The sequence below is a fragment of the Canis aureus genome, chromosome 6, assembly GCF_053574225.1.
Source record: "Canis aureus isolate CA01 chromosome 6, VMU_Caureus_v.1.0, whole genome shotgun sequence".
Taxonomy (NCBI): domain Eukaryota; kingdom Metazoa; phylum Chordata; class Mammalia; order Carnivora; family Canidae; genus Canis; species Canis aureus.
Genome location: NC_135616.1, coordinates 45,216,109 through 45,226,547, shown reverse-complemented (window position 1 = coordinate 45,226,547; position 10,439 = coordinate 45,216,109).

Below are 10,439 nucleotides of genomic sequence, written 5' to 3'. Positions count from 1 at the left end.
TGAAGTTTAAAAGGCATTCTTTTTAGTTGCATGCTATCATTTCTCAGCATTGCCCACTGCTTATAACAAAACTGAATTAATTTGAGTCATGAACCTTTGTCCGTTTAGCAAACACTCTCAGAGCACATCCTGCAGTCCTAGCGGTGCACTAGGACATCGGAAGCAAAGAAGAAGAGGGGATGGCCATGACCTAGAGCAGCTGCCAGCCTTGCTGATGTACTGGAGGAAGGGAAACCATTCCCAGCGTACTGATGTCATGTCAAGGATGATCCGTGACCAACGATAGTTTTTTTACGTTTTTAAACAAAACTCCTTAGCAACAGTTGCTTGTGAAATACACATTTGACATTTTAACAATATGGTATTGGTTGGATGCAGAGCCCAGGAATATCTCCCCATAGTTGTCAAAACAAATTCAACGACAAGATAATGAGTGGGTTCAAGTAATTAATAATATTTTGGTGGAAGTGCCACTAACCAAGTGGTAGAAGACGAGCTGGAAATGACAGCTGCTATACATAATGATCATATTTTCCCTCCCCTCCCACAAATCCTATTAGACTATTTTATAAAAGAGAGATAAGGGGAAAGCATCTTAGCAGAAAAAAAAATGCAGATATAACATATGGAAGAATTTGTCTTACCTTCATCCCTTAATTCCAATTTATCCTTTGCCTGGAGATGGTAGCACAGACACTATTCCTGTGAGGCTGGGTCCCCCGGGGTTGGGGAAAATAACTTACCTTGAACAACTCTTCCCAGCTGACTTTCACTTTGCCTTTGGATGTGCCATGCACTGTGTAAGGCCCTACTTATTATATAGATGATTCTCTCTGCTTTGCTATTTTTTCCCTTGTGTTAAAGGGACACCTGATAGTGTCCCACAGGGCTATGTTTATATTCACCTCATGGCTCCCCACTTATGTGAATGAAAGTTAGACACTGCTGTAAGGTTTTTTTGGTTCTTGCTTTGTTGGAAAAGCTTTCAGTGACAGTATCTGTGATCACTGGTGTATTAAATGTCAGGCCTCGAATAATTACTCTGCCCTGAGCTGATAGTAAACCAAGAGACTAATCCTTTATTTTTCATCCCAAGCAAGAAAACTGCTGTTAGGATTCAACACATACAAGTCAAACATGCTCAGACTCAGCCCCAATGTGTCTCCCACCTTACTGAAAAAAAAAAGAAGGAAGGAAGAAAAAAAAAAAGAAAAAAATGAGTTCACAGAACCTAGGCTAAATATTACCATTAAGAGGAAATTACATTCACCATCTTTCCATGAAAATGGCGAAGAGAACCCAAATAAAAGCCAGGATATATCTTGGAACTTACTGATTTGTCGGGTTGTGGCAGACTTTAGAGCAGGAAAATATGTGACTTCTACTCTTTGGGATCAATGAAAACTTTTCCACAATTATTTGTGAACTATTATTTGTTTTGTTTTGTGAACTATTATTTGGCTCTTGATCGTGTGCATATGAAAACGAAAGTAAATTAAAGAATTAGTGGACTTTGAAATCGTCCTGTACCTTAAAATTTTTACAGTTTCTCTAGAGTAAGAACCTAGGGACCATTTTTGTATCGTAATTTCATTCCTTGTAATTCATGTTTTTTCATATGATCTTTACAATAAATAAAAAAGATAAGTATCAGTGTTCTTAAGTGGAAAGTGAAGTACTTAAACACCTCCAATTAAATATGCAAAATGTTAGGAACTGCCGGCCAGCTGGTAACTTTTGAGAATTGTGGTTTTCAAAACATAGGTAATTTATCTGTTAATATAACATCCGAGTCTGGATGCCCTTGCTCAGGAATACAGATTTCGATACTGGAGAATGGGAGGAAGCCTACGGCTCTCGGGTTTTTGGATCCAGGCTTATAAATATGAACAGGATTAAAGAAATAACGAGGCAAGCAGCGAGCGCACGGCCCTGCGCGCCCTGGGGAGCACCCAGCAGCGCCCCGCCGACGGCACCGGCCCCCTGACAGCTCCCGCCGCAGCGCACCTGCGCCCGCGTCTGACCCCGCACACACCCCGGTCCACACCTGCGCCAACCCGCGCCCGCCCGAGCTCACACCTGCGCCCACCAGCGCCCCACCCACGCACACCCGCGCCAACCCGCGTCCACACCGGCCCACCCCGCACACACCCACCTTCAACCCTGCAAACCCACGCTCGCCGGGCGCCTGCGCGGGTCCCTGTCCCGGAGGCGGGTCGGAGGTCCCGCGCGCTCCACTTCTCTTCCTCGGGCAGGGGCTCCTGACCCGCGATCCTGCTGGCACGGGCCAGCTTGCCGAGCTGACTGCATTTTCCTGAACACAGTAACAATATATTTTAAAGGCATGGCCTGTGTGACTAGAAGTTCATTTTCTAGATTAGAGCAAAAAAAAAAAATATATATATATATATATATATAATATATTTTAAACATATATTAAAACTAATTATATTATATATTATATATTTTTATAGATTTTATAGATTAGAGCAAAATATATTTAAAATATATTTAAAATATTTTAAATATATATTAAAATTAATTATGTATTATATATTATATTAATATATGTATTAAATATATATATTTTTTATATACTCCATGCACATCCAGAAGGCTGAAGCCCTGTCTGCTCTGCAATTTTCACTTGTCATGCGCAGAGCCGTTCTAACCTCAGGGAGGTAATGATTTTATCATCATGAGGGTCTGCGTTGGCCACTGTTTTACTGCACCCACCATTAGGAGGTTTCACATATGCCTAAGATTTTGCTTGGCCTTTCATGTAGCATGTACTCATTTTGGAAGAAAAGAATAAATATTAAAGTACAAACCACCTTTTAAACTGATGGTTTAAAGGCATATAAAGGCTTGATCACATTCAGTTTTTATTTTTTTTGGCATAAATACTTCATAAGCTACACATTTCCTACTGTGTCACATCAAGGACACAGAATACCTGGTGGCTTCTCTTTTTGTGATGACAATATCTGTTGACAGATAGTATCAACCTGATAGGTTCATTAGGAAGCTCCCTCCAGCTCTTCACCTATGGTTCTAGCAGTGATAATCATTTTTAAAAAATACTTTATTCACTAGTGGTTGCAAGATGGCAATATTTAATTGTATCATCTCTCCATTTATTAGCAGGAGTTCTTCTCATGGATTATTTGATGACCTTGAGATGCAATTCATACAGGAAAGGTAGAATAAATGCTTGATTCTTTATTTTTATTTACTCATTTTCAGAAGAGATGATTGCTTCCTTAACATCCTTCAAAGGTGAGCAATGGATCTATTTTTAGAGCATGACTAGGAACCTGTGGATATTGTCATACTTGATGTATCTCAATATGCTGCAGTTCTTTATACTTATTTGTTTGACTCTCAAAATATCCCACCGTTGGCCAGTGCTCCTGTGTCCTTCTGACACAACCCCAGAAGAAGTCTTTGACAGCTTCCTTGCTTCTGGTACAATAAGATGTTCCAGGGGTTAAAGGAGTGCATTAAATGACATCATGGGGAAGCATCAGCAAAATTTAGAGTGTAAGACCCTCTGCAGGGCAAATTGTTCCTTCAATAAGCAGTTTATTTGAGGGGCCCCTGGGAGGCTCAGTCCATTAAGCTTCTGCCTTCAGCTCAAGTCATGATCCCAGGGTCCTGGGATCGAGCCCTGCTTTGGGGTCCCTGCTCAGTGGGGAGTCTGCTTCTTCTTCACCCTCTACCTCTCCCCCAGCTTGTGCACACACACTCTCTCTCAAATTAATTAATTAATTAAATATTTTTGAAAAATCAGTTTATTCGAGGGGAAAAGAAGGAGGTGGAAAACCTATAGATTCAAAGAAACTGGAAAAACATCAGATAAATTCAATGTCTGGACCTTGTTTAGATCATGACTTTTAAAAAAGCTGTAAAAAATAATGTGTGAGAAAATCAAAGAAATTTTTATGCTGTTTGGCCTTTGCATCCAAAGGAATCATCACTAACAATTTTAGATGTGCTAATATGACCAGAAATGGTTATGTTAGAACTCTGTATTTTAGAGATACAGTAGTAAAGTTTTTCTGGATGAAATTCCATGACACCTGAAATTTGCTTCCAAATGATCTCGTTGAGGATGGCTAGAGAAAGTAAGTGTGATACAGATGGGGTGAGACTGGCTTCATGTTGGTAAGTATTGAGGTTAGGTGATGGGTACCTAGGGGTTCCCTGTGTTTCATATAGGTTTGAAAATTGCATCAGAAATGCTTGGCAATTTATTTTAAAATAGAAATCGGGGGATCCCTGGGTGGCTCAGCGATTTGGCGCCTGCCTTTGGCCCAGGGCGCAATCCTGGGGTCCCGGGATCGAGTCCTGCGTCAGGCTCCTGGCGTGGAGCCTGCTTCTCCCTCCTCCTGTGTCTCAGCCTCTCTCTCTCTCTCTCTCTCTCTCTGTGTCTATCATAAATAAATAAATAAATAAATAAATAATCTTTTAAAAAAATAGAAATCGCCCTAGAAGGAAGAAGCTGGGGAGGAACTGATTATGATAGAACTATACCAACTTGGTAAATAAAGTCTCATCTAATTTAGAAATGTGCTCGCCACCTGCCAACCATAGTAGCAGAGTAAGAGAGGAGGCCTGGTTGACTAAGCAAGAAGAAGGACACTACCTTATTAGTAGCATTGTATTATTTGTATTGGATTATGACTGAGGTACCCCATGGGCCTGTGCTAGGTACTTCACATGCATTTGTGAATGTGATCCTCACGATATCCTTATGAGAACGCTGACTTCAGGGGAGATGACTCTGGCCCCTTTCAGGCTGTTACCTCAAGGCCCTTCTGACAGCTGTCTGTGCAGGGTCCTTCCTCTTTGGTTTGGTAAACATCTACTGAGCTTGTGCAAGAAGCAGTCTTTCTCAGAGGTGCTGGGGTATGGTGAGGAACAAGACATGTTTTTTCACCTTCCAGTAGTTTAGTCCTCTGGTGCCTGACTCCTTGGAGTGGGTAGCAACTTAGGAGATAATGGGGCTCAAACACAGAAGCTCATGGTACCTTGTTGGCACTTTCTTGTTTGATGATGAATTGGAAAGAGCATAGAAGTAGCAGTCCCAAGAGGGGTTCTTCCAAACCTTAGAGTTTCTGAGGTGAGCCTCTGAAGGAAGTTGTCTGTGGATCCAATGGCTTTAAACGATAACCCTTCATGGAGTGGGGGTCAGTTGGTTCCCATCCTCCAGGACACCATGCTCGTTCCTGTGCTAGAATGTTCTCTCTCTTCTGCTGGGTCCTGGTCACCCTTCACCTCATCGCTGTCTAGGCTTTCAGTGAACTCCCCTTTTTTGAAATCTCTTATTGGTCGCACTCATCAATTGAGGACTTAATTCTATACAAACCTCAACTGCTACTTAACATTTGACTGTGTATATGGAGACTTTTCATTTAAATTGTAAATATTTGGAAGACAGAGACTCGGTCCTATACTTCATTGGCATTCCCCCAGCAAGCCCCAAAACATGGCGCGGGTGCTCACTAAATATTATTTAAATGAATAAATTCTGTTTACATCAGTACAGTATATGTTAGATGGCAGTGTGTAGAATGATTAAGAGCACAAGCTCTCTCTATTCCTAGCTGTGTGCCTCAAAGCAAATTTACATTCTTTATGTCTTAGGTTTTTTTTTTTTTTTTTTTCTGTAAAATAGAGATGACAGTATCTTCTTCGTGCATGTAAATGCTTAGCACAGGTCTTGGCACATAACCAATATTCAATATACTTCAGACCTAATAAGTTTATTATAAGTAAGGTTTTATTACCTAATTAGAGCAATTTTTCCTACATGTGAAGTCAAATTAAATCAGAAGGTTGCTTAGTATGCATGGTTTAGTTGTCTGGGGAGGTTGTGGGGGGGTGTAGTGGAACAAGCATGGGCACTAAATCTGGAGAATTTGTGTCTCACCTTTGACAATGACTGTGAGAATTTAATATTTATACGGCTCAGTCTGTTCATTTGAAAATTGGAAATAATGGAAGAAATCCTATCAGGCTGTTGTGTGGTTCAGAAAACAAACATAAAGCACCTAGCCCAGAGCTTAACACAAAATGGATCTTAGATAAACCATTCTGTTAATATCATCAAGCCTGTAATGTCCACCCTCTACAGAGATTATGTCTGCTTAGTAGATGAGATGTTTGCGGTTGTTAATTGATTCCTCTTTTCTAGAAAGTTCCAATCCTCTAGGCTAATTGTAATACCTCTGTTCCCCTGAACTCTTGGTATTTAACTATATCACTTACTGTTATAGACCCCCAGGACATTTGATATGTGTAGGCACTTAATGAATTTACATTGAATGACTCAGTAATTTTCTTTTTTTTTTTTTTAAGATTTTATTTATTTATTCATAGAGACGCAGAGAGAGAGAGAGAGGCAGAGACACAGGCAGAGGGAGAAGCAGGCTACACACAGAGAGCCCGATGCGGGACTCGATCCAGGGTCTCCAGATCACGCCCTGGGCTGCAGGCGGCGCTAAACCGCTGCGCCACCGGGGCTGCCCTAATTTTCTTTTTATAGATGCGCAGAGACAATCCCCCCACCTCACCCCACCCCCCACCCCACCCCATCCCATCCCCTCAGCTTCTCAGACCTTCAGTCTACTGATGACTAAACTCATCCATTTTGTTTTTGTGCTTCTTAATGTTGTTCTCAGGGGATAACCTTCATACCTGTGTTCCTTTGTTCCAACCACTGATAAGACTTTAGAACAGATCCGAGAGAGAGCATACCAGGCTGAGTGAATGATGTATTTGAAGGGGTTGAGGAAGACCAAGTAAATAGTACCTGACTAGAACCAAGAGCACAAGATGGAAAAACGTTTAAAGAGAGGTAAGATAGGAACGGTGGAGACAGATTATGGAGAGACTTCCTGGTTAGGCTGAAGAATGTGACTTGACATATTAGACAATTGGAAAAGCCAGGGAATTGTTTACATAAGTTATCATGATTTTTAAATTAATTTTTCTACATTAAAGAGTCAAAAGTACTATTAGACTTACCATGAAAACAACAATCTCCTGCCCTATTTCTCCCAATCCCCTGTTCCCTCTCCCCAGGGGTAACCATGTTTGAGTCCTATACCTGTTTCTTTTGGTTATTTGAATGTATTTGTTTTCCTGTCTGAGGGATGATTTCCAACTCTTGCTCCATCACCTTTCCTCCATCTTCCTAATACATTCATGTCAAAATTTATGCTAAATTATGTTTACCATTTACACACTCTGACTGTATATATATGATTGTATAATTGTTTATAGCTAATTAAATTTTCCTTCCTGTACAGTTTTTTGTTTTTCCTAGTATTCATTATTGCCTCACTGTTTCATTTACTTGGTTTTCTGTGTACTTATGACTAACTGAACCCCAAATGCTCCAATAAAGATATAAACTGATCAAATACATTAAATAATCTATTGGGCTTTTTTCAACCTGCCATATGGGACTAAGATCACAAAAGTTCATATTTTGTCATTTTTCTCATAGTATTCTATCAAGGATATCTTCTTCCAACACTGAAGAAAAAATAAACAAAAAGATGAAGTGATTTAATGAACCAGTCACTAAGGGATATTGATTAGGGCAAAAACTTTGCCCATGAATTAAGTTGGTAAACAAGCTCAGATGGTGAGTACAGGAATGTATATAGAAAGATATCAGGATGTTGTTGGCTGCTGAGGCAGCTCTTCAAATAGGGCTAACATTTTTTTTTTTAAATAGGGCTAACATTAAATTATGCTCCTCAAATACAGTGGATTCATTTCTACAGTATACTTGTTCTTATTCATCTCCTGTGTCTCAGCATATAGGCCAATATTTGGTTCCTAATAGGCAATGGATAAACAGCCCTTGGCAATGCCCTGGCACAAAGTAACTAGTAAATATCACTTCCATATTTGTGTAACATGCATCATCTACTCAGAAAACTTTGTTTTCTAGTGACTTTTGTTCTGGAAAGACTTCATATGCAATTGCTAATTTTTCCAAATATTTTCACATTCATTATTTTCACTTGATCCTCAGAGTGTCCAGAGAATTAGAGTGATTTTTAAGCCTGCTATAAGTGCTTACTAAGCTTTACGTTACCTAATTTCTCATTTTTCTCAAAGAAATTGGTGATAACATCTCATGGGATAGTCGTAAGAATTATATAAGATAATCTATGTAAAGCATCGCATACATATATTGACTATTGCTATTGAGGTAAAGTACTGTAACCTTTTTGATGATGAGACAAACCAGAACAAAGGAATTGAACAACTTGCACTGTTTGCATAGTTTGTTGGTAGTGAGAGCCCTCGGCCTAAAACTCAGCACTGACTGAGTCACAGTGCAATTGTCAGGGAAGAGCTGATTTAGCCTCTTGGTCACTATGACATCCCACTGCCTGAAATAGTATCTGGACCTTCCATTTAGCTTGCACCTTGCTTCTCTATTGGGACTTTGGTCTGCTACATTTTCTTTAAAATATTTTATTTATTTATTTGACAGAGAGGGAGGCAGGTGCTTAACCAACTGAGCCACCCAGGCACCTTTGGTCTGCTACATTTTTTTTCATTTTTAAAAAAGTAAGCTCTACACCTAAGGTGGGGCTGGAACTCACAACCCCGAAATCGAGTTGGATGCACCCCTTGTTGAGTCAGCCAGGCACCCCTTTGTTCTGATACATTTTGAAAGGATATGCTTAGGCTTCTTCATTCAATTTATACTTTGTCTACTGGAATATCACTGGACGCGTCCCTTCCAAATAGTGCAAAGGATGACTTCTAACTTTATGCATCCACACATAAGATCTGCATAGTGCAGGTTTGTATAGAACTTTTATTTCTTAAGGCTTACCATTAGTGCATGTATGTAGCACTAAATAATACACCTGATCTTAGTGTATGTGTCTTTTTGACTGTTGCCTTTTATGCAGACAGAATGCAGCACATAGCAGCTCTAGATGACAACCACAAAGATGTCTCCAAATGTACAAGGTATTTATTCCAGTGGAACCTGCTTGAGCAAGGCTCCCTAAAACAGACCAAGTGGCAGCATGACAAGACACACCTTCACTCCCCAGGAGTGAGGAATAGATTCCATTAGATATTTCTAACTTGAGTACAGTCATATTCGCAGCGATGCACCTTCAGTGTATCCACGCTGGTTACACATTGCCATACTTTCATGACAAGAAAGAGTGAGCCCTCTCAACTGGTAGGGCAATTTGGCACACCTATTAAAATTTTAAGTGCATATTCCCTTTGAACCTCCAAATTTTAGGAGCTTATTGTATAGGACTGTTTGCATAAATACATTATAATGTGTGGAAAAAGGATGACCTTTCTATTGTTTATTGTTATTTTGAAAATTTGAAACAGCTTCTACATCCATTGGTATGGTTAAATAAAATCATGTTCATCATCAACAGAGTAGATTCCAGAAGAAATCTTTCTGCACTACTTGAAATTCTCTTTATATTCAAAGATTAATTGATTGATGAAAGGTAAGCAAAGAAAAAAAGAAAAGGAAAGAAAAAGAAAAAAGAGGAAGAGGAGAGAAAGAAAAGGAAAAAATCGATGTTATTGCTTCTGAAGGGATGACAAAAGTCACAGTGTTTGTAGGGATGAAAATGCAGATAGAATTTTTATAGAATCTGGGATTCCTATAATGCTGTATTCTTGAAATATTTCAAAGCCCAGTCTGAGCATCTATTTTTAAACCTTAAAAGGCAGGTCATTCAAACTTTCCAGAATAAAGGAAAGAAAGAAAGAAAAAAAAAAAAAAAAAGATAGGCATGCCCCAGAAGACTGTAGGGATGAGCACTTCCCTTATGATATTTAATCTAAAAGTAGACATCTTCAGGCAACTAGGAATACTGGTAGTCTTTTCTTGCTGGCAAAAAGGAATCTGCCTTTGAAAACTTATATAAGATATAATGTATTTACAATACTTATGGGTTAAGTAAAGTTCCTATTTCCCATGGAACATCATGGCATTATAGAAGACAATCTATGACATCATTCATTTTTCTATGCCTCGAAGCAGGAAGACCAATTTGCCAAGATACAACTGGTTGAACTGTTGGGTCAATGGAGTTTTATTATTATACAAAGTCTGTCACATATTTTTCATTCCTGGTGTACCCCTTACAGGGTCTAATATGATCTTGTGTGAGGATTTCAATTTACCTTAAGTAACTGAGTATTGAGAAGCTATCTTGTGCCAAACACTGTGTTAGATGCTGGGAAGCCAGAGGAAGAAAGATATATGTCCCATCCTAATGTTACTCACATCTAGCAGGGAAAGCAGCCCTGTTAACCACTGACTATAATGCAATGCAACATGTGCTTCCTGTAGGGACATGCAGCCTGCTACCTAAACCCAGTTAAGGGAACCGTTACCTTCTTCCACCAACTCTAAGATG